The sequence below is a fragment of the Micropterus salmoides genome, unplaced genomic scaffold, assembly GCF_014851395.1.
Source record: "Micropterus salmoides isolate LMB-PRFRI ecotype aquatic unplaced genomic scaffold, ASM1485139v1 Ms_hic_scaffold_8, whole genome shotgun sequence".
NCBI lineage: Eukaryota > Metazoa > Chordata > Actinopteri > Centrarchiformes > Centrarchidae > Micropterus > Micropterus salmoides.
The window spans coordinates 36,399,723-36,425,685 of record NW_024044570.1 but is presented as its reverse complement, the minus strand read 5'-3'; the positions used below and the strand labels follow the sequence as shown (position 1 = coordinate 36,425,685).

The window sequence follows — 25,963 nt, the reverse complement described above, 5'->3', positions numbered from 1 at the left end:
TAGCTGCTCTTTAGCATAATAGTCTGTTACTATTTCCCATTACAGCAGTGTCATAGTACTGGTATGTCGTGTAAAAATTCATGACTTGGGCCAGATAAGAAAGCTTGAACTTTTACCAACATTTTTATTATCAACAAAAACAGACACCAATTGGAATAATTGTGTCAGAGATTGGTGCAAAATAGTGTCCCATTCTGTTACCAGAACAGAGACCCGAGTCCACATGAAAACCATGTAACGACTGACTTTCACCTCCTTTTGGACCTCCTTTTATAGCTCTGTTTCTTGGCTTCACATCATCTCTTGGCTCTCTTTCCTACTGCACCTGAGTCTGGGAAAGTCCAAGATTTTCACCTGCCTAAGCATTTGGTGGGAAAGTCCCTGACTGCCTGCTCCTCCTCTCTGTGTCTTTTGCATGCACTCTGCTTGATCATGCCATTTCATCCATAACCTGACTTTTGTGGAATAAACTGGTGTTGTTTGTGCTCTGTGCTAGAAACAGGACATTCTTACTGTGATGGACTGTATGTTTTGTAATACAATTTGCACAAAATCTGCCCAAAGCACACGAACTTGCTCACACACACACATGTGCTACTGCTGAGCCTGGGCAGTTAGATACAGAAAGGAGCACACACACTTTAACACTGTGATCCTAACTTTACACTATAAAATAACACTTTAAATGATGACAATGTAGACCACCATTGCTCTAGTAATTAATTAATGATAACAATTTAGGCTATAATGCTCCAAAATAATTCACAACAGGTACTGGCATCAAAATTTTATGAGCAGTATTGCCCTAGATATTTAAAATGCTAGTGCTATAGAGTTTGTTCCTTGGTGTGTCCTACTCACCTGTCAGCTGTCTTGACATTTTGACTTGACTTCCTTTGACTTTTGTTGACTTCACTGAGAGATTTCAGACCTTCATTGCTCCTGACCAGTGATCGAAATACTGCAAAAATGTCAATTTTTCTCTCATGAGGTCATGAAGTACAAAGAAACTATAGAGGTTTTCCCAGAGCTGCCAGGCCTCTGAGTGGCACAGAGAGCAGTGTGTTAGCTTGTGGACACTGAGTGATGGATAGGCTTGTCTCAGTGAACTACTGCTGGTTGATGCCTTAATTTTAACCTTGTCACCAGACTACAACCACCTCCTTGTTGAGCACCACTCCTTCTTCCTTTACGCCCTCACTTTCCTTCTGTTAAGGTGAAACCCCCACCCTCCCGACAGGCAGTCTCTCGTGAGCTGCCTGTTATAAAGTTATAAATATAAATGGACTCTGCTCTGGAATCAAATATTGTCACCATAGTCAATGCCTTGCTAGAGCTGTGTCATGCGCCATACAAGCGTGTTCTACAGTGATTGATGAATGAGGCTGTTTAACCAAGTGACAGACTAACACTGGAACTGTACTACACAGCAGCTTATGTAAAATTCAGATTTCAGAACCTGTTAGCAAACAGAAGCTCATTTACACATCCCACGGACACAGAGCAACCCTATCCTTTATTTTGAGCAGTATGTCTGTCTACCTGATGAATGCAAGTCCAATATTCACTCTATTTTAGCTCTACCAACTCTATTGTCACTGTGTCACTACTAGAGACACCTTTCAAATTGTCATTTGATACATTGTTAGTATAAAAATATATAGTTGCTTTAATAATGCATGAGTATACTGAACCCTTTGTGGGTCCAAGGATGATGAGGATCAGTTCATTTGCAAGTAGCTAAAGTTATACATACCTAAAAATAAAAGATTGACTTTAGATCTGTAATCACGTTTTGTTGGCTGGGAAGCCAGAGACAGGTGACAGAGTAATTAACGTTCAACCTGAAAATGAGATTAGCAGCAGGAGATATAATTGTTGATTAATTTGTATCTGACACCACTTGCTCCAAATACTGGATGTCCTTATGCAGATCATGAAGTTACTTAACTTGAAATATTGACGTGCTATGCCTGAAAGGTTAACTTTCCTTCTTAACTGGGAGATTCTCCTAAAACTGACGAAAAATGATCAGCTAGATCATATCTCTAGAGAAGAGTCGCCACAGTCACGCTCACAATGGTCCAACGTTTTAATTCAAATGAACAGGAATTAGCTCCAGCTGATATAATCTGCTGCTGGTGATGTTTTTCATTCAACCGACAAACGTGACTTCTAAAATGCAAATAAATCAAAGAAGGACAGAATAAAAGTTTGAAAGAGATGTGTTGAGATGTGAATTCAGGTGTGTGTGTGTGTGTGTGTGTGTGTGTGTGTGTGTTTGGGGGGGGGGGGGGGGGGTGTTAGGGTTAGACAGAGATGGAGAGCGAGAGAGAGAACAGCAGCCCTGTATGCTCAAGTGTCTCTCATGGTTGTGTCAATTTAAAAACTTTAATCAGTACAAACCAGTCCAGATGTGTGTGGAATGCGCTGGAAAACATCCTCACTGATGTTATCTGAGGTCATAGGGTGTGTCAGGTCTTTCGACATCTGGCTCAGGAGGTAGAGCGGGTTGCCTGTTAATCGGAAGATCAGCGGTTCGATCCCCGGCTCCTCCAGGCTGCATGTCACAAAATACTAAACCCTGAATTGCCCCTGGTGGCTGTTCCATCGGTGTATGAACTTAGGCTCAGTGTGTGAATGGTAAATGCGATGTAGTGTAAAAGCTCTTTGAGTGCTTAACTTAAGCTGCCTTCCCAGATCGACTTATAGCTCCCAGTCAGAAGCAGTGGTGAGCAGGCCTGATGATGTCCTTGGCTGCAGTCTGGGCTGCTCTCCATCCCGTTGAAGATAATGAGCTTCATCTGGTCATGGAGGTGCTTCCTGTAGCACCTGGTCATAGCACCAGTGATAGCAGACTTCTCTTAGGCCTTTCAGGCTGCTACTGAGGATGTGCTCCAGCATTCCTCTTCCGGAATATAGAGAGCATGATGGAGTTTCACTGTTGTTCCAGACTTGGAAGTTTACTGGGCTTGGCAGGACATCTGAAACAGCTTGGCTGTCCCCACCGATGCCCTGTGTCTCTACTGAGACTCTGCCACTTCCAGTCTTTCCTGCCTGCTGTTGCCACACGAGAGGCATCCAATTCATGACATAATACGTAAATTCAACATAAATTCAATGTAAATACAATCAAATGCTCACAATTAGTTAAAAATCTCATTAATTATTACACTGGCCAGGCTATGAAATACTTTGGGGTTGTTAAAAGAGTAATATTAAAATAAGGAATCGACCCCTGCTGCCGCACATTCAAAATACAGGCCCATTCATAACCATTTGTCTGAAAGTATTTTTACACTCTCCTAAATAGTAACTTTTCTTTTTGACTTGAAGTCGAAGTTCAGAGCCATTCTTAATACCATTTCTCAGAATTTCTATTCATTGCGCCCTGATTTGAAATAGTTTTGATGAAGGGCAAGATTTGGCCCACAGGCTGGTTGACCCTACTGTTGTGTCTCTGTTAGTGTCCTGCCTCACTGCGGTGCAGGCTGTCTAGATCCTCTGTGATTAATTGATGAGGCTGCCTGAGAGAACAAAGCTGTAGCCAGAGAGACAAACAAGAATCAGCAGAGAGTCATTCCATCCACTGTGTTCTATGCTGCAGCTGAGGATATCTGAGGAGAATCATTCAGTTTACTGTGAACTGTTGGATCTGGGGTCCAAACACACACTGAGCTGACAGCTTTGCTAGCACACTGGAGTAAAACAAAGACGTAAGCAACTAGATGACGTTGCCATGAATGTGTTTGCAGAAACATAATTAGCAGGAAGTTAGGACAGGCCAGTTGGCGTCTTACACTAGTGAATACATTAGACATTGTTTTGTATCGAATGTGAGACATTGTTTCCTGAGAAGCAAAGCTTCTGATTGATTTGACTTTGAAACCAAAATCCTGAACGTTTTGTTAGCAGCAACTACATTTAATTCATCAAAGAATATTTTAAACAATTATATTATAAATATACCAAACGTTCCTTAACTTTTTGCAGTCTCTTTACACAGAGATAGAGACACCATCTAGTGGCCATTACAGGAAGTCCAGCTTCACACAGACATCCTTCACACACTGCTGCAAACATTAATTCGTCTCTGAAGTCTGCTGGGGATAAATATTCATGAATCTGTATAGAAAAAAACAACAAAATGATGCTCCTTAGGACTTCAGATATTACCTCAAAATCATTCCATTCAGACATTTTCTTCCATATCAGAGTAATCCAGTCATTGTTTTAGGGCTCTGGTGTAGCCCACAGCTAATTAACTGAGTTAAATGCAACAGTACACCTCCTGTTTACTACGCCCAAAGCATGATGGGAGTCCTGGTGGTGGCACAACATCAAAATATTTTCACCATTAATGAAAATAATAATAAGAAAAACAATACTAGGGACAAAATATATTAAAAAGAAGTTAACTATTTTTTGGGCTTTTGTAGCCTAAAGCTGATGATACACGGGGCAATTTTTTGAGCAATCTTGCTAGTGGCAAGACCGACGTTTGAACGGATAGCGACGGGGCGGGTGGCGGAGTGCTGGGGGAAGGGGGATGACGGTAGTAATCTTTACTCATTACCATTGATGGCAACGTTGCCCTGCACGATTGCTCTAGAAGTTGCTCTGTGTATCATCAGCTTAAAACTAGGCCTCCTGGGGTGCAGGAAGCAAGCCACAGTCTCTGGTGTCAAAGTTCGCATTCCATTATTGCCCCAAATTGTATTTGTCAAAATCATCAAGTACTGTAAATTCTGAGAGACAGGGTTGTCTCAACAATTTCAAATGGATGGCATTTCTCAGTGGTCAGTCCAGTCCTGAAAAGATAAATACTGCATGTGACATGTAGTGACTCTTGCATAAGCCTGTAAATAAAGAGTTTAATTGTTTAGCTTCAACCACAGCAGCTTCGGTTGGTAAGTGAGCAGCTGGGCATGTATCACAAGATGCTGTAATATTGAAACATTAGTGAATAGTTATTGAAAGCATGACTTTAATTGCTCATCTAATATATAATGGATTACTCTCTGTAATTAAGTGTCCCAATAGTGAATGCAGTGGTCTGAAATAATGCTTGAAGAGGCCTTCCCAAATATAAAGAATGCATGACTGAACATACAACCAATTCACAACATGAGCTGTGAATTTGGAAGCCGTTACATGAGACATTTTTCCCCCTGAGGTCCTTGCCTCACTTATCTCATGAAAGAAGGTTCCAATCTGAGTCAGACTCTGCAGCCCTACCTGCTCACTCACTGCGAGCTGCTCTGGATGAGAGCACAAGCTAAATGCCTAAATTGTAAATTGCGGTTGGTAAGCTAATGAGCTGCATTATGTCTGCTGTGATTAGATGTTATTTGCTCCCAGGATGCTTTGCCCCGCAGAATAGAACATTGGTACTTAGTCCGCCGCCAGGAAGTGAAGTCTGCCAGTGCTTACGTATGACTCTAAACGTGTGTTTGTGTGCGTGCACGTGCATGCGTGTATGGGACAGTTTTCAGTGAGTCTCTCTGTGCCTCGGATGCTAATTTCAGCTCAGTAATTGTGTTTCCATTAACGTGCTGGCATCAATTCTTCCAGGACATACAGCTAATTTAGCCGGTACCCATTGCCCTCTAAACTACCATGCTCAAATACACACACATAGACACACACCGAGCTGCCACTTTACTGGCATATCTTCCTCCATTAGAGACTTAAAAGTCAGTGAAGCTGAAAAGACACACACAGAGACACACACACACACACACACACACAGATTGACTACTGGGTTCACTTTGTATTTAACTACACAGGTCATTACAGCCCAACTCACACTTCTTCTTCTCTTTCCCTCTGTATGTCTCTTGATCCTATCACCACTATTTGAACATAATGGTCACCACTGTGCTACATCATTGACACAGTAACAACTCTGAGTCAGTCAGAAGTGTCACTGACACTGAGTTATTGTTTGATAAATCATCATATAGTGGACATTTTGTGAATGTGTTGAGATCCAGTGGGACAGTTTGTCCTGGGGGATTTAAATTGAGAAGTACACCAACTTGTCTTCTCACCAAGGACACACTGTTGATGTCCCATTGCCTGCCAACCTAGTGTGCTCATACACACACACACGCACGCACACAATAAGACACAACAAGCTTCCTCTTCACTGGCATTTATTTTTCAGACTGATGGGCCAGACTGGTTTCAGCTCTACTAATTACACATACCATACTGATTAGAGCGTCTGGTAAAGGATTTTTTAGATTGATACTAATATCAATATTTCAGAGTTAAAGAAATCTGATAAAAAACATGTTGGCCAGTATTGGTTTATTAGCATAAACACATGCCATAAACAAGCATTTGATAAGAACCCCTTGTTTTGGTTATTTTTTAGAAATATGATCATGATATGCGCTGACCATGACATTTTACAGTGGAAAACATAACAGCACATGTAATGAAAACATTTAATTAGCAAGCCTTTATGAAATTAGCATCAATAACAAATAAAAAAATATAAGCAAAAACATAAATGCCACAGAATATTTGATAATTGCTTCATGCGATCCATTGGAAAATATTCTAACCTAAAGGTTCACTTAGGAGCTGTTTTTGGAGCTTTCACAGGACACCATGCCGTCTTTTTCAAACCTGAGTAAGTTCAATTCACTGAAGAAGATAAAAGGAAACAGTTAAAAGTTGTGGAAATAGCTTTGAGTTAGGATTTTTTTTATTACAGACAACAAAGATACATGTGCATCTAAAAAAGACAGAGAGATTAAAGGCCCAGGAGACCTTTGCAAGTGTTTTGAGTTAATTAGCTGATTAGAGAGCGCTTCGCAGGTTGACATTTCTGTGTTATAAATTCTAAAATTCTAATACATTTTGAGATACTGAAGTTTTGATTACCATGAGCTGTAAGCCATAATCACAAAATTGAAAAAAGGCTTGAAAAATTTCACTTCATCTGCATGTGGACACGTATATGTTTGATAATAAAACAACTGAACTGTAATAAAAATTAAATGAAGTAGTGTGTGGCGTGTTCAGGAATATGAAAGGAATCCTCCTCCCCCAACGGCAAACTCATCTTTATCTATTAGTGTATCCTTCAGTTTATAGATTGTTATGTGTATGTAATTAGCTGAAATAGTTTACGGTGATGGTTTACTTATTAGCTCCAAAGGATCAAAGCAAAAATTTTTCCTTGATTGCCAAGACTTGGGAGAACAATTTTCAAAATTCTAAACTGTTTCACTGGCATTTATTTTTCAGACTGATGGGCCAGACTGGTTTCAGCTCTACTAATTACACATACCATACTGATTAGAGCGTCTGGTAAAGGATTTTTTAGATTGATACTAATATCAATATTTCAGAGTTAAAGAAATCTGATAAAAACTATTTTCAAAATTCAAAACTCTTTGTCATTTTTATTGCCAGAGTAGTTTGAATAAAGTTTTGTGAGATTCAATATCGGTTTAAATTTCTTTGTCCTTATAAAAAATGTATTTATACACTCATGGGACATAACTACATTACAAATTCTGTTAGCCTAGGTTGTCCTGAAAAAAAAAAAAGATGTATATTACTCGATTGTGCATTACAGAGGTTATTTAAGCATTATTCCAGAAGGTGAACCTAAAAGAGGTAAGAAAAAAGATGCCGTAGACCCAAGGGGGTTAACAAGTTTGAAGGGTGTACAAGTTGATTTTCATACTGATGAAATGACATGAAATCTATGGCTGCCTGAAGGAAGGAAATCAATCATAAAACTGGTTGTATGCATTTGAAAATAGTCAGCAGTCATGTGCAATATACACAATTTGGAGTTAATGGGCTCCAACATGCAAAATCAGCAGTATGACCTTTTACATCAGCTGACCATTGTCAGGGCTGACTGTATATTTTTTGATCTGAAATATTTCCTGAGCTTTTAACTGACTCTGTTACTTCCTCCTCAGAGCTCATGGGCCAGACGCCATGATCCTGGTGGATGGACAGCCTCTGCAGACCAATGGGGAGCTGGGTCTGTCCCAGATGCTTCACATAGCTAGTCAGATTGCAGCTGGGATGATCTACTTGGCGTCTCAACACTTTGTGCACCGTGATCTGGCAACCAGGAACTGCCTGGTGGGGAATGGCCTTCTGGTGAAAATAGGAGACTTTGGCATGTCCAGAGACATTTACAGCACAGATTATTACAGGGTAAGAAGATTTTGTTCCTACATTGAACACTTTTGACCCAAAGATGGTCAAAGATGCTTGAAAGGTCAAATCCTTTACATTTATTATGGCATTTACAAGTGAGATGCCACTACAGTTTGTTTACTTTTATCCTCCGTAGTCTGGAGTAGTCTGTAACAAGATAAACAAAGAGACACATGGATGGTTTCTTTTTTTTCTATAGTTCTGGACTTCTTCTGATTTTGATGTTCATGACCAAAATAATGTTTACGAAGCAGCATGACTTATATTTATGTGACGAAAATTACATGTCATCACCAGTAGACTCACCTAATAGCCTAAGATTTGTTCAATATGTCAGCAGTGGACAGAGGATGAATAACTTACTGTATTCTACTAGTGTAGATAGCTGCAGGAGAGGAGACTGACTGTCACATTATGATTCACTGTATAGTTTCTCTAAATTATTTCGCCTGCGGCTGTTTTTTTTTAAGGTTTTGTAATATTTTAATGATACGTTTCCTGCCAATGTAGAAGAGGTGTGTCTGTTAGACGATGGTAACAGCTCAGAGAGATTTTCAGGAGACTCTCTCAGCACTGTAATTGGCATGGTGGGGAATAATTTGTATTTGGCAGTAAATGTCAATGACACCATTGAGTCCCATCCTGCTAAGTAGCTTCTGTGGACTGTTTTCTTTTTATTGGCTGCTCCAATGTCCCAGCAGGGCCGCTGGTACAGCAACAGAAAAGACTGACTGATTTTTTATTTATTTTAATTCTGAACAGCAGTGAACTGGTTCAGTGGTTCCGTTTTACAGACATCATAATACATTATTTATCCCTTGTTTATATTGCTCATGTGCACTCACCCCACCTTAATGCACTTTAATGTTGAGTTGTTTGGATTGAATTTGTTGTATATTTATAATGGCAATGTCAGCTCTGAGTCAGAAAGATAAAATGCACAAAAAGTAAACTTGGCATGGAAAGACAACCAAAGACACACACACAGAGCTTTATTTTAAGAAAAGGCTCAATCATTTCATAAAAATGTAGTTTGGACTATTGTTACATGAACAGGAGGAAACAGTGCGTTGGTTGGGGACTATTTTTATCAGTTGATGAATCCACATGTGGTGCTCTAGTGAGTATTTGGGGCAGCAGGACGGTGTATGTGGGACTGAATCAAAATAAACTACAGTGTGTGTGTTGATGGTGATTAAGGGTCATCTCACCCAGTGCAGCAGTGAGGCTCACTGATGTGTTTTCTAGTTTGTGGACAACAATGGAGCTCCACGGGTCAAAAGAAGAAGATACATCAGGCTGTGATGCACACACAGTACCTGTTAGGAGATACATTCTTTGTTCTGCACATGGGAGTTAGAATAAGAAAAAAATAGAATATCAACAGAGTTATGTTTTAAGAGAAAGTAAAACTTAGGATTGTTTGATTAAGGTCAGTGTAAATGCAACTGTTCTCAATTAGCTATTTATGTGCAGGGCAGTATTTGTCTGAGGTAGTATAAGGATCATACAGTATAGTTTCAAAAATTAAACACTGTTGTAATCTTACGCCGCTATGGTGAAGGTTTGGTTAGCTCTATGTACAAAAACAACTTGGTTAAGGTTAGAGAAAGATTGTGGTTTTTGTTACAATAAGTACTTACACTTGCAATATTTTTTTTTCCCACTTGCTTAACAATGAAACTCACAGCTCTATAAAGCCAAAGGGAGCTGCAGAGGAAGCTGCTAATTTTGTGTAGGTTCATCACTATAAGATACACTAATATCATTATATAATATTCATTATTACTGCTTTAAGGTTAGGAAAACATCTTGATTTGGGTAAAAAATTTATACTTTGTCAGGGTTGAGGGATATTCATCACCATGCTTACATTAAACACTTGGTTAAGGGTAGAGAAAGATCATGGTCACAGTAAAAAGAAAACAACATTGACTGTCAGTTGGCCAAGGACAGCGGCCGCCCATGTCGTTTTGTTGACCAATCCATTGTTTACTTTGACTCCTTGAGAGATGTAGGCTATGTTTCCTATTTCCCTGTTTTTTTTCAGGTATTTTTTCATTTACTTAACCTTTTGGCAGGTGAGCCAAAATGTTCTTTCCAGACACTGCACAGGTACACACATCCTCCCAGCTGTAGTTTGTCTGAGAGCAGAGACAGACTGGCTCATTAACATGCATCGCTCAGACAAGCAAAATGACAGAGGATATGATTTTCCTCCCTTTGCTTGCAGCCAAACAGAACTCTGGGAACTATGTCTGCAGTTCAGACTGAGCAGATTGCAGTTCAGCCCAACTTCTAAATTATCCAAGACATCCAGGTCTTCAGGGTCAGACAGAGTGCACACCTCTGTCCTGCATGCTTGTGGCTGTTCCCCATCAGGGTTCTCAGACTAACTAAAGCTGTGTGTATCTACAAACTTTAAGACTTCCAGCAATTCAGTTTTGAACATTGAACTGATTTTTGATTTGATTGCTTTCCAAGTCTCTGCTTACTAAATCACCAGACAGCTGTTGAAATGTGTTAAGCATCTAATAATTTAAAGGGGTTTTCCAGTCATCTAGTATAACACTGTACGTTTAAAGTAGGTGGGGCTTCAAGAGACAGATATAAAGGTCCCATATTGTGCTCATTTTCAGGTTCATAGTTTTATTTTGGGAGTCTACTAGAAAATGTTTACCTCATTTACTGTTCAAACGCATTGTTTTACTTGTCCATTGCCGCAGCTTCTCTGTTCTCTACTCTCTGTTCTGTCTGAACAAACCTTTTTAGCTCCTGTCTCTTTAAGACCCCCTCCCTAGAAGCCCACTTTCTGCTGATTGGCCAGATTCTGGAAGCCTGCCAAGGGGCTGCAACTAGCTGTGTGGCAATACAGTAGGTCTGGCGGTGATTTGATAGTCATGACATCACAATCTCCCAGAAGTCCTGACAGCTCGTTTCAATAGCAGGAGCTAAAACCCCTCATGTCATTTGCTCTATACTTGGCCAGATGTGGACTTTGAATTAGGACAGTATTTTGGCAGTGACTGATGACTTTTCACAAGTACAGACAAGAACACAGATTAGGAAATGTCTAAAGGCTCGTGCAGACTACACGACTTTCAGCATCGGCCGATGGCCGTGCTGTTCACACTACACGAGCTGTGTCCCCCGACTCTGGTCTCCAAACCACGTTTTGACAAGAAAACACATGTGAAACAGGAAATGAGCGATCCTGCACATGAAGCAGCTGTTGTTTGTTATTATAAAGACAACAATTATAAAGACAAAGAATATGGGTGAAAGAATGGATTAGCACACGCAGGTAGCAGGGATCGTCTGAGCTACAGAGAGAGCTGGAGGAGAGTAAAAAGTGTTTTGCAGTGAAAAAGTAGTAACCTGCTCTCATTGGCTGGATGCGGATGTGAATCGGCCGACTCCTCCAGATATTTGGCATGCTAGATATCTAGCTGGGGCCGGCAATGTGTCAGAAATGCGCCAGGGAGCCGTTTTGATGCGTTGTCAAGTAGCTCACACATAACGACTGGCGAGCGTCTGACCACAGCCTGACAGTCGAGTCAGTTGAGCTCTGTGAATGGCAAATTGGGCTTAAAATCGCGTGGTGTGAACTAGGCTTTAGGTTAAATAATAGTGTCTCTCACTAGACTCTTCCTGCCTGGGAAATGCCCACATACTTCAAACACCACACTTCCAGTAATGCAGGCTTTCTGTTAAAAATGTGTATCGCTTACAAGCTGGGAGTAGAAAGTTGACTTGAATCAGGTTACTATAACAGTTTTCCAACAGTTGCATAGCGGAAAAGGGACCATGGTTGATACATTCACCAAGCATCTGCTGAGCTGTTGTTGAAAATCTGTAACCTATTCCATGAACGCTGTGCCACAGCTGTGAGCTGACTGCTGCGCTGTGGAAGGCAGTCTAGATTAGCCCCAGGCCAGCTCTTAGCCCAAGGTAAATGGTAACTATGGGCTTCAAACATGAAGCCTGAGAATTATTGTAAAACATTCAGAGCTTTTGAAATCTACAAAAGAGGGCTGTCTCAGAATAATCTTCTGTCCTCCAGTGACAGCAAAGGAAAACAGCGCAGTTGACTTTGTGGGGAGAGAGTGGGACGCAGTGGTTATCCGTCTCTTTCGTCTCCAGTAATGAGGTCGTTATGTTGTGTATGAGAATCTTCTTCGGAATGCAAAGATGTCTTCAGCAAACACAAAAACAGTCTCTTCTAGTCCAGTGAATGAAGACTTTCACCTAGGGAAAAACAAAGTTCTAATAAAGTCAAACATTGAAGCAGCAATGTTGGGTTTGGTGATGTGATTACGTTTAGCTGACGCTTTTATCCAAAATGACTCACAATTGCTATGTATGTCAGAGGTCGGTGTTTTGCTCAGGGAGAAATTGGTGGACATGTCATAGTGGGGAATTAAACCCAGGTCTCTCACACCAAAAGCATGCACCTAATCCACTACTCCATCACCACCCCATGGCTCCTGCGTTTCAGTGGGGCTCATCCAGTAGTATAAATATCACACTTTGGTGCGATTTAACAGACGAGAGATTTTGGCGCTGTTTCTTTGTTAAAGGCTTTGTTCCTTACATGAAGGCCTCCTTGTTAAGGCTTTTTTTTTTTTTCATGTAGGCCTTCGTCTTTGTTTCCCATATATTGGAGGTTCCAGGGGTGGGGTGTAACAAGTGACATTGAGAAGATTGTATGAAACAGGAATACAGAATGGTGAAAAACTGTTCCAGAACCAGACAGCTCTGCCACCTTGCAACTTAGGTGTCACAGTAAGCCATGACTGTGAGTTAGCATGTACAATACCAAAGCCCAAGAACTGGCTCACCTCAACAGGATGCAGCCTTCATCAATGTTGATATCTACACCTGTGGCTTTCCTGCTATGAGATGTTGAAATGTGTGCTACAAAAAAGGAAATGAAATCAAATGAAAGAGACAGAAACTGTTTACTGAGCTATATTATAGTTAGAATACAGGGTTTGGAACATGAAGAATGTATGGATCATCAGTAAGTAGTAATTTACACTGTAAGACAGGTTCTAAAACCTGTCGCTATTGGAATCCGTTATTGTCCAAGCTCTTAAGTCCATGAATCCAAGAAAGGAGGAAGAAGAGGTGACGGGGAATCAGACAGCAGAGATAGAGAAGGGAAGGGGGGAGAGGAGGGCAGGGAGGACGAACTGTCAGCAGCACACTGGAGGTCATTCATTATGTGAGTCTTGATTAGGAGGCACATATTTGACTAAATTAGTCAAGCTGCTTTATGATTTCACAGAAGTCAGACAGCAGGCGAGAGCAAATGAAAAATGATTCACTCACTGTCTGATCTACATGCTGTCCTATAATTGAGAGGACTTTCTGGGTTGTACAGTACGTCTTCTCATATCCTCAAGATCAGTCAAGTGTGATTAAAGGAAAAATCCACCCAAGTGACTGGCCTGCTCAGTAAGCTGTATTAGATTTTTATTGGATCATTATTATCATTATTGAGTTTTATATTTACTATTGGTTTTTAGCTACTAGCCAGAGGAAACAAACTTAGCTTGTAATTAGGAAAGCTCATTTGTGCACAGACATGGCATTTTATTGATCATCATACAGCCTGACCATGACGGTTGTTAGCTAATGAGACCGTGTCATAAAGCAACCCAGTCGCTTGACAGTGATTGCATTGCATTGGCTGATGTGTTTTCTAGGAAATATAGCATTATGTAGATGACGCTCTTTTTGAAATCATCATAACACGGAAATATTTTATATTTTACAAAACTTTAAAATGTTAAGTGGCAACATATTTCATTTATGTTCCCTACGATATCCACTCCATGCAGCTAAAGCAAGTTTAGACAACTCAAAACACTATTTAAAGTACATTTTCAAAGTAAAAGTAAATGCCAACCGACATGCAGTCAGTCCAGAAAAGCCAGGGGCAGAAAGTAGAAGACTCACCCATTATCACTAGGGGAGAACTGTGACCAAAGTAGCACAGAAATTAGAGCCCATACAAGTCTGAAATGCCTAACTATGTCAGCTTGTACAGTAGCAATACTTACCAGAACTGTGTTTATTACTGGTGGAGAAACTGCTGTATGGCAGCAAAAATATTGGTGAGAAATGTTTATGCAATTACTGTAGTGGTGTTACAGGTGTTATTGGAGGAAACCTATAGCCACTGTTCATGTCTTCATTCATTAACAAATCTATATTCACTGTCATTCATAAGTGCAGCAGTCACTGCCCTGACCTGACTCTGTACATGGCCTGAATGAGTCAGATCAGATGAACACAGTCTGGGAGATTTACACCATGTGCTATAATCAGAAGCAGCAGATCATCTCCAATTCTTCATATGACGTCTGTCAAAAACGTTGTCCAAAGATATAGAGATATAGCAATTGTTTCCGTGTATTTCTTGGTTTATTTAAAGAAATAATATGTAACTTTTCCACATTAAAATGTCTAAAAATGACTAGACCTATATTATGTATTTTGTTGAATTGTGCACTTATATTATTCCATATGTTTCCAAAAATTTTCAATCCAGAGAAATCTGTAATTTTAAAAACTGTGCATTTCATTTGGTCGCTTGTCAGTGGCGTCTTATCCCCTTTGCGCATGGTCAGCGGTACAGTTGTTTGCCAGAAGCTGACTCCTTTAGTGTTCAGCCACATTTTTATTCTTTGGATGTCTGGATCTTAAGTTATCAGAGAAACAAGCTGAGCAAACGTTAGCAGCAAGCTCGACTCACAGCGTCCTGTGTCCACCGAACAGTGCCAGAGAAACACTGAGATTTAGCATGAAATTGCTTTATTCAGTGTTTCTTCCGGGTTTACTCTCTGGGTCTGTTTGATCTGGAGAGCAGGAGACCTCTGTTGTTAGCAGCAAGCTCAGCACGTAGCTTCCTGTCCACAAAACAGCACAGGAGAGACTTTGATTTTTAAAGTGAAACCAGGTCCGCTTGATTTGGAGAGGAGACATTTTTTTGGTCCAGTATTGAGCGAGCGTGCTGCAGCCTGCAGCTGTGAAACAGGGCTGCAACGTAATCCTTGTGGGCGATTGCGCCCCGTCAAAGTACGCCCACTAAAGTGCTTGTTTTTGCCACTGGCAGGCTCAGATTGTTATTATAAGTGTCTGACAACATTGTAGAAAGGATTCATACAGAGAAAGACCTTTTTAGAGAAAGACCTTTTTAGAGTAAGATCCTTTTTGTTTAACTAGAAACAGTCACACAGTCATCGCACTTGTCAAACCCACCGGACTACACTGACAAAAACAGTGACGTGTTGGTAAGTGCTTTGAGTGGTTATTAAATGCGGTTCACTTTCAATGGTGGTTATATCATCCCCAAAATACATCATGTAAAAGATATTCATAGACATTTCCATGTTCATCTATAAAACTTCTTTTCCTGTGTGTGTGTTCAGGTGGGAGGTCACACCATGCTGCCTATCCGCTGGATGCCCCCAGAGAGCATCATGTACAGGAAGTTCACTACAGAGAGTGACGTGTGGAGCTTCGGAGTCATTCTGTGGGAGATCTTCACTTACGGCAAACAGCCGTGGTTCCAGCTCGCCAATAATGAGGTACACTATCAAGGACATATGTATATATATTCTGTATTTTCATCAACCAACAGGAACTAGGTTAAATTTGATTTATTTGATTTATATAGTCATTGAACTTCTGGACCGTACTCTTTGTAATATTATTTACAGAGACCCAACAATTCCCACCATGAGCAAGCACTTGACCACAGTAGCAAGGAAAAACTCCCTTTAAACAGGCAGAAACCTCAAGCAGAACCTAGACTCAGGGTGGGTGGCCAACTGGATCGACAGGTTGGGCTGAGAGACAGAGGGGAGAGAGAGAGTGAAGAAGATGGGAGGTGTGTGGGGGGGGGGGCAAGGGAAAGAGAACACATATCACAATGCAAGTTCCACATAGATATGTAAAATAATAGTAATGGTAGTGGTAAAAAATAACAATGAAAAAAAAAGACACCAAAAAGTGATGGACATTGTTGTGCTTGTTGTTGCCATGGTTTGTGACTGAAGTCGGGTCTGTGTGTCACGTCGTTTATTCAGTAATTTCATTCACACATTTTATTTACCAGCTGCCATGAGTGGATTAGGGGTCGTTTGTCAATGCTTTTCTTTTTCAGTCACATACATTAGTTTATTAGCTGTATAGCAAACGCGAAGATACCGCTTACAAAATATGAATACACACAGGTACACAAAGATACCAATTCTCTTTTCTTACCGCCATTTCCACAGTGGAGAAATAGCTAAATTAATGTCAGGAGCAAACTTATTGAAGGCCAGCAAATGAATATCAGCTCGGTCAAAGAAAAGTCTTGGGAGTTTCATAAACCACAAACATGACAGAACCCAAACATCTCAGTAAAGTTACTGTAAGTGCTTGACTTCTCATGGAGTCAACAAGCTCCACTCTGCCATTACAACCAAGGTGTGTAATATCCTTAAATCCTGTCAGTAGGATTCAAGCATTCTGCTTCCACCAAGCCCATGCCCCCCCCCCCCCCCCCCCCCTTTTTCACCGCCTCGATATCACTGCGTTAATGTGGCAGAACGTGTCAATTGAAATTTTGCATTTTAATTATGTCGCTGCTCTTACTGTTCTTTCAGCTACCCCATTAGTTTCATTAGTTTCAAGGGAATTGACCAGAATTGACCTTGTTTCTAAGAGTTAGATCACATTTTGATTCTTCAGTTGTTTCCCATTGTCCTCCTTGGGGTCTGGATAGCAGGATATTGGATTAGCAACTCTGCACACTTGGTTGAGACTGTCCATCCAAACTCATTTTGTGTTAGAGCCATTATCCGCACAGACATGGAAATATTTGTTCAGTGGTCCTGCCACTTCAGCATCCAAGTGTGTGATTGTGTTACTGATAATGTTGTGGTTGTTTTCTTAAACCCTCCTGCCTTCGGGAGACTTTCCCTTAAGGTTATCACCTTTACCCTGGCTTTATATCCACCTCTTCGACGTACTACTCTGTCTCCTCCTACGTGTCCCTCCCCGTGTGAACTTGCTTCACATGTTGGTCTCATCAGGTTCCAGTACTTTAATTATAGCTATTTTACTTATTTGATTTGATATCTATAAATTGATTTGGTATGATTAATCGCAAAGGCCCCAGGCTTTTTGATTCAGCTCCCTGTTTCCTTGAGACAGGTAGTCAATGGCCCTCTTGTGGCTTTCAACATTGATCCATTTAATTTTCATTGATTTTGTGGCTTCTGCTATTATTCCCCATTGCTCAGCATTGCTGAGCAGCTTTCCTCTGCTGTCCTCAAACTCTGTTTGCTCCCATAAGTGTAACTCTTATCTAACTCTTATGCATAGTGCAAGTGTTAGCAAGGCAATACAGGATACTTAATGTAACTGTAGCTCTCAAATTTTGAGGTTTATTGGCAAGTAATTGGAAATTACTAACCCTTACTCTTTTATTCTAAAGCAACTATACGTAGATACCCTGCTAGGATACACACTGATTAAGAGGCTGAGAACAAAACACAGAACCAATAATTTCAACTAGGATTGTTTTTCCAAATAAAAATGTATGCCTTCAGACCAAGATGTAGTAATGAGAAAAATATCCACTCTTTCTTTAAGCATCAATTCACACACTATATGTACGTATGCAATGGACAGATCTTGAAGCTGAATTTCCCGCATGTCTTGGCCACTGGCTTAAAAAGGTATAGAAGTGCTGCTTGAACATGCTGTTCTTCCAAATGTTCAACAAAAAGAAAAAATGCTGTGTGCTCTGTGGAGCAACTCAAAGTTCATTGCACTCTGGATATTTATTGACTTTGATGTGATTTGACTTAATATGATTTAACTGAGTAATCCAACCATGCTGTTTGTCATAGGTATACAGAGTACCACTTTTATGTCATCTGGAACATCTGTGCCTCTTTGTCTTCCCAGGTGATAGAGTGCATTACTCAGGGCAGGGTACTGGAGCGCCCCAGGCTCTGTCCCAAGGAAGTCTACGATATTATGCTGGGCTGCTGGCAGAGGGAGCCACAACAGCGTCTCAACATTAAGGACATTCAGAAGATGCTGTTTACACTGATGAAAGCCACACCAGTCTATCTGGACATACTGGGATAGAAATGGATATGAGTAGAAAAGAATGGGATCATCACTGGAGTAGAAATTAGTTCATTGAATCAGAAGGAAATGGATTGCCTTGGAACGGAAGTCTGGTCTGGGCTCACAGCATAGTCTGTGATGGAACCATGTGAATGTGGATTAGGAATGGACCGTAGCTTGCATCTAACTGCCTGACATAATTACATTGAAATGAACTAACTAAAGTGGAGTGATGCGTGTTTAACTGGATTGGAATGAACTGGATTACATTACACTGTATCACATTATAAATGTCTTGGACCTTACCTAAATGGCCAGTTTTGCTCCTTTTTGATGAACTCATGACCAAAAAGACTTGGCTCTGAACTATGGACTGCGTCAAACTGGACTGAACTGGATGAACCTGATTGTTCTGGTTTGGTATGGTTTAGGTTTCTTAATAATTTAGGTACTATCATTTCCTAGCCTATGCATCCTCACTTCACCCTGTCTAAATCAGTGCAGCCTTGGTTCTATCCAAGTCTTGATGAAGCTTGACCTAGTTTGGTAGAGTCTGACTCGGCTTGACTATATTTAAAATAGCCTGTCCTAGATTATATTTTACTTGTCTTGGGCTTGCCATTATAAGTGTTTATGGCAAACGTTCAAGAACATCTTTATCATTATGATGACTCCCTACAGTTTTGAATACTACACATCTTAATTAAATCTGTTTGGGTTAAAATTCTAATTATATTAATGACCTACTTGACAGTTGTCTGCTTCTGATGGAGGTTTTCATTCCAAAGTCAAGATCATTATCTTTGATTGGTGGTTCTTAATAAAACCAGAGAGGATGCGTACTGCTGCATCATTTCATTGTGGAACCTCTGTTGGCAAGACTACACCTGAAAGTAGCAGTATTCTTGTGGCTCCAACCAAGACAGCAATCTATATAATCTAAAAATAGCCAGGCAGTTCTGGTTAAATGTTAAGGGAATGCACTGTTCCCGTGAACATCTCTAGGACAGGTTTCATTTTTCGACACTGTTCATTGAAACATAGAGGAAGTGGGTCAACAAGAAAAGACAGCTTGCATAAATCAAACATGTCATGTGCAGCAGCCACTGTGTTTCTAAGTGCTAGTCCAAAGTCAGCACGCTTCACGTTTTCATCTGCAAAAGCTTCATAGCTACACCTTCTATTCCTGGTCTCATGTTAGCCCACTGAGCTGTTCACATCTGCAAGAACCTAACCAGACCTTCCAAACCTGAGCCTGGAAGTGTGGCCTGGTGACTGTCTGTCACCACTGAGATGGACCTAAGTGCCTCCTACTTCTTTCTAAACACTGGGAAGTCAAAAAAATAGTCTTTCAAAATAAGAGCACTTTTACATTTTGTTTACCTGCTTAAAAAATGTACGCTAGCTGTAAACTTTCCTCATTTTTCTTATAAACAACCCTACTTTCAGCACTCTATGTATGGCAAAAAAACAAAACAAAAAAAAGGAATAAAATGATGAAAATGATAAAGAAAAAAATTATCCCATGGGAGAAAAAGCAAAAAAAGCTTTTTTGTACCCTTTGCAGCCTGACAAGAACGTCTAACTACCCAGGGTGAAGTTACATTTTCCTTGTTTGAAAAAATTACATATTCTATATATTTCTTATTTATTTTTATTTTAAATGAAATAGTGGACCTTTACCAAGCTCCAAAGCCATTGGAATATTCTGCCACTGGGTAGGAAAAACAGATCACTGTTACAAGACAAACAATAGGCTGAGAGGTAGCCTCCAAACATTTAGAAGACTCTTTTGGTAGTGTGATAGACCTGGATCCGCTCTGACATCAGATCCTGGACATAATCGAGCAACCACTTTATGGCAACAGAAAGTTGGAACTGAAAGGATAACGATGGAGCTACCAGTCAATGAACAAAATCGTGTTACTTTTAAAAAGAATGTATATACTGTAAATCTATATGTCTTAAGATATGTTAACTTATTTCCTTTTTTCGAGTTTGATTATTTTTAGCTTCTTGATGTGTTTATGTATATGGTTCAGTGAAAGCCAATAGATATTTTGATAAACTTTCTTTCTAGTTACTGTTATTATTTAGTCATCTAATGTCTTTTCAGCATTTTAACAAGATAATCTACATTTAAATAATTTATATTCATTGTACTTTTAGTTGATCATTTGATGGTAATGTATGAGACAGGACAGTAGAGGAAAGATGTAAAGTTATTGGGCCAGTGTTTTATTAACCTGCATGTACTGTTCGAGGATCAGAAACATTCTTTAATCATAAAGGAACACTTCAGCAGTTTGGGATTTACTATTGTTTGCCATTTTCTACTCATTGCCAGATAAAAACACTGATCTCAGTTGCATCTATGTATGTCCACAAATGGTGTGTTTAGCCAAGTAGTTTATCAATCCCTGGATTTTCAACTGAGCACAGATTTTACAAGCTAGCAAAATTTCCTAAAATGTCAAACTGTTCCAAACTCTTCCATAAAATACTCAACATATATCTTTTTTTGGCCATTAGGGATTCCCTCTCTCTCTCACATTTCATTAAGCCGACTATTCTTATATTGTTCATTCTCGTGCAGGTGACTGTGAATCATTGAAATCTTGAAAATTTTCAGACAATGCCATTGGTCCAATCTCACCAGGAATGACAAATCAGGGCACAGGGTTGTAAGCCAGACTTTATGCTTTACAGGTTTGATATTCTGTCAAAGACAGAACATTGTGTCAGTGAGCCCATGGCTCAGATTTTTCAGCTGACATCTTGAAACAATCAACAAAACAGTATGTGTTTTTATTCTGTAGGGTCAAAAGGCAGCACTCTGTCCATTAGTTTGATACACAAAACCTATACGAAACTGTAAATGAGTCAACAGCAAAATGACAAACCTTTGCTCAGTTTGTCCTAAATGATAGCCATAATTGTGTTGATGTGACAGGGCCACAGTTTATCTGTCCCTCACTATGAAAAAACTAAGAAAGGGTTAGTGTGGTCTTGATAGCTGTGCGATATCTACATGTAAGCCACTGTCATACTATTCAGTGTACTGAAGTGTGATTGTCATGTATCTGATATTGTTGTCTAAGAAGTAGTTTCAAGCACCTTTGCGCTAAAATAATGAAACTCCAAATTTTTTCCTGGCATTAAAGTTGTAATGGAAATGTGACCACAATGCTTTCATAAATTCTGCTAACATCTGTGTGTGGCCTTGGGTTTTTACTAAATGATATGTTCATGTATAAATTACAACCACAAAGCCAGGATAAAATAGGGCCAAAGTTGTCTTGCAGCAGAGGTGTTTGTGTGAAACCTCGCCCAGTGTGTGAACTTTTCCAGCCTCTTTCTTTCTAAGACCTTTTCAGAACTACTGGATGATACCAGTACTCATTTAATCATATTCGGCTTTTTTTTCCGGTTTAACATTACCGGATATATTTCACATGTATGAATATTTATGAAGACAGAGTTTTAGCAAGCACAAGAAACTCCTGGAAGCTAAAGTAGCTCTCCGGTCCTATGTGCAACTCACAGCTTCATGTCATGTCGTACTGCTCTTAACGTCTGCATAAATGTGGAAAAGGCTAGAATGTAAAAACACACATCCAGTGGATGAGTACTTTGTGGCATATATGGTATATTGCATCCTTTTCTCACTGTGAATGTTCTTTTTTTTCTAAATGTCCTCCAGGAAGTCGTGGTTTTCCAATAAAGTGTACTAGGTGCTTGTGAGGGCCAACTTTATTAGAACCTCATGTTCACTTCATGTTCATAGGTGTATGTGTAGTAATCTCCATGGACATGACTTAGAAACTGTATATACACTGTGTGCATAAGGGCCATGCATAATGGTAGTTCAGTGTGTGCTTACATGTATGGGGTTGGTTGACCAAAGGTTTATCAGACGAATGTTAGACCGGACTTCATTTTGCTCTAAATGATTCAACAAAATGCCTTGAATTATTCTGTTTGAATTTGGCTTCTGGTGTGTTTTTGCAGTAAATCAGACATTTATTTGTCCCAAACATACTGACTGTAGGCTACAAACGTTTACTGTAGGGGTATGATTAAGTTTATTGTTGAATTGTTTCTGAATTTGGATGATGAAGATCAGATGGTTTGAAACATTAAAAAATGTAGCAATTTAGCCAGAATGCATAGCTACTCCGCTACCGTAGAGCTTAGGCTTAAGTTTTTAAAACTATATCTGCATTAAAATAGTCATCAGACTGTAGCCCGTGGGTTCCAAGACTGGACTCTGAAGGACTTTAAATGAGGTAGCCAAGGGACAACCACCAACAACCAGTTTCCTGATTGAGACCTTCAGACCTGACACATTTTTGGTTGCTCAGGACACTTTATAGCAAGTGCAGGACACATTCTTTCTAAAGCACTATAAGCATGCCGCGCTAGTACTGGCAAACTTCCTGGAGGACAAAATCTGTGCGCAAAGCACCTCAGTCTCAAATATTCAGAACAGACTCATATCGCTGCTAAATGTCCTGTATGATCACAGCCTTAAGCTTTCACTGAGTGAGTATCGATGTGTACTTCCAATGGCATTAGGGTGAGAAGAAGTCAATGTTTGTGGTCTCATGACATTCACACTTTTTCTTCTTTTTTTTTTCGCGTCACTGTTCTTCATATAATCACCTGGACTTTTTTCCATGCTATGTAGTCAATCTGACTTTCTCATGTTGTACTCTTTCATCCCCCTCTCTCAAACATTTTCCTGCATCGTGTTTCCTATACACCGTACTTAAGCTGAATATGTTAAAACCATCATTACTCAATAATAAGTCAGTATCTTTCTCTTCTGCTCTCTCTCTCGCTCGCTCTATGGGTAATGTGTTGTATATCTGTCTCCATTCTATAATTTATAACTGTATTAGAATAATTTGACAACTTATATAATGTCTTTTTAAACAGCTGAGATGTGGTGAACTTTTAAGGCGGTTCTGTGTGTGATTCTGACTCATTAAAAGTTACTTCATCTTTGAATCTTTCTTGTTCTTTGTTTGTCTTTCCTTCAACCAGCACCTCTCCAGTAAAAGATGAAAAGGTTATATAGAGAATGTATTCCTGAATACAGATTACTCACTTAAACTTTAATTAGATCTTTCAATTATTGATTACTCTGATGTACATGTCCTATGAAAACATATATTCTCACTTTTACACATTTGATGCCAGTATGTGACAAGGTTCCCAGCAAACAATTAAAAAGGTCCCCTAAAGGTCCTCTCCAAACCTCCACTAAACCTAGGGTTCCCAATATGTTACAGGGACGTTTACTGCAGGATGATCAGGGACATTGTATTATTATTACTAGGCTACTACTAATTGAACACAATAATATGTTGTTATTTTCTCCAAAGCTAAAAAAAGAAATACACAGATTCCAGATAATTCCATTATACACTGTTAACACATAGTTAACATTTATTTAGGTTTAGCAAAACAATAGATCCTTATATGTACATACACAAAACAGGGCAGATTTGGACTCACTTATGCTGCTTTCATAGTTACAGACACACAACGACATGGATTTATAGAAATAGTGCTTCAATTCAAACATAGGACATTCTTGCTGAGAGTGAAAAGATAAATACTAAACATATCTGGGGCGCTTTGCAGACGGTTTTTTGATGTGGAAATCTTTCCTTTTAAACATTATTTTGTAGAGTGCGATTATCAAATTAGTGTTCTAAATGTGTAATTATGAGGGCAGCACAGTGGCCTAGTGGATCGCACTGTTGCCTCACAGGCAAGGTCCCAGGTTCAAACCACCACCCAAAGACATGCGGCCTGGGTTGATTGGTGACCCTAAATTGTCTTTAGGTGTGAGTGTGACTGGTTGTTTGTCTATGTGAGGTGGAATGGCAACCCGTCCAGGGTGTACCCCGCCTTTCGCCCGATGTCAGCTGAGACTGGCTCCAGACCCCAGGATGAGAGGTTGACGATGGATTGATGGATGTGTAATTATGACACAATGATCTTAAAGTCCAGGTTTAGCCAGAATGAGGTACATTTATGTGAAGATGCAGGGGTCCAGTGATTTGGCTGTATTTCAACTAAGCCACTAGACACTGCTTTGAATGGGGTTTTGAAACGGTTACGTTCTTTAATTGACTGGGTAGGGAGGGGCAGGTCTGATATTGACAGTTCTTGGCAGTCATATTGTTTTATATCCAGCCTGGGGTATTGTGATGGTTGAGAATCTTGCAATTGGTAACGCAAAAGTAGATTTTTATGTTCCTATTTAAAACTGTACTTTTACTCTATACTCAGGTATTTTTGAAGGCTAGTAATCTACTTTTGACTTTGCTACAGTTATACCTTCATTAGAACTAGTCTGGTGTCTACAATGCATTTTGCTGCATGAACCGTAATAAAATGCCAAACAAACTGTAGCTGCGGAGAGCTTATCCAGATATTAATGAACTAGGCAGACGCAAACATGCAACAACATAAAGCAATCTGGAATACACCTTTTCAGTTTAAGTTTCGGTTGTTCTACTGATGTAATTCAAATCCAGTAAGTGCATACTGTGCAACTGGTAGCCGTGTTGGAAAGCAGCCTGCTTCGCCCTTTCACCAGCCAGCAGAAATACTTTACTTTCTATTAATAGCGTATTAAAAGCACATTTGGAACAAATAAGGGTATACACCTCTACAGAAGCCCACTGGATTGATTCTAATATAACAGAATCCTCTCGTACAGAGTATGGCTTCCTTTTGATGCAAAGTATTTCTTTCATGAATTAGTATCAGCCATGAATTGTGGTTCTTTTAAAAATTTATTATGGGTCGTCTGAAAATGTGACCAAATCTACTGGGTCAAAAATATTCATGCAGCAATATTAATATTTGGATAAATGTCCCTTGGCCATTTTCACCTCAGTTAGGGGCTTTTTCTGGTTGAATCTTTGATTTTCTTCTTGTTAGAGCCATTCGGCTTTATTTATTGGCTTTCTGACATTGACTTTTTCTTTAGCACCGTCCCCAGTTCGGGACTTTCAGAAGGCCATTCTAAAACCTTAATTCTAGCCAGAGCATGATGCTACCACAACCATGCTTAGTCGTAGGTATGATGTTCTTGGTCATTGTTGCCATATAGCTCAATTTTATTTTCATTTGACCATAGAATTTTCCTCCAGAAAGCCTTTGTCCGTGTGATCAGCAGCAAACTTCAGTCGAGCCTTAAGGTGCCACTTCTGGAGCAATGGCTTTCTTCTTTTATGGCAGCCTCTCAGCCCATGGTGAAGTAAAACACACTTAACTGTATACACTGACACCTGTGTTTCAGCAGCTTTGAATTCATTGCAGACCTGCTTTCTGGTGGCTCTTGGTCCGCTCCTAACCATCCTAGCAAATTTTCATTCAGCAGCAGTTGACCCAGCTATTAGAACTAAAATCATGGCAAACCTAGGTGAACTACCAACTTATTCTAAGCCCTCGGCCAGAAATCTTGGGGTAGTTTTTGGCCAGGAGTTTTGTGTTTTGGACCCCACCTAAAGAAAGTTGTTGAGTTATGTTTTAATCATTTAAAAATATAGCCACGGTTAAGTCTTTTATTTCACCCAGAGATCAGAAACTCATACATGCT

General features: G+C 39.8%; 1 pseudogene; it reads left to right on the top strand.

Moving 5' to 3' along the window:
• LOC119894384 overlaps positions 1 to 23,318 on the top strand; it is a 309,889-nt pseudogene extending 286,571 nt beyond the window's left edge.
• The last annotated feature ends 2,645 nt before the right edge of the window (positions 23,319 to 25,963 follow it).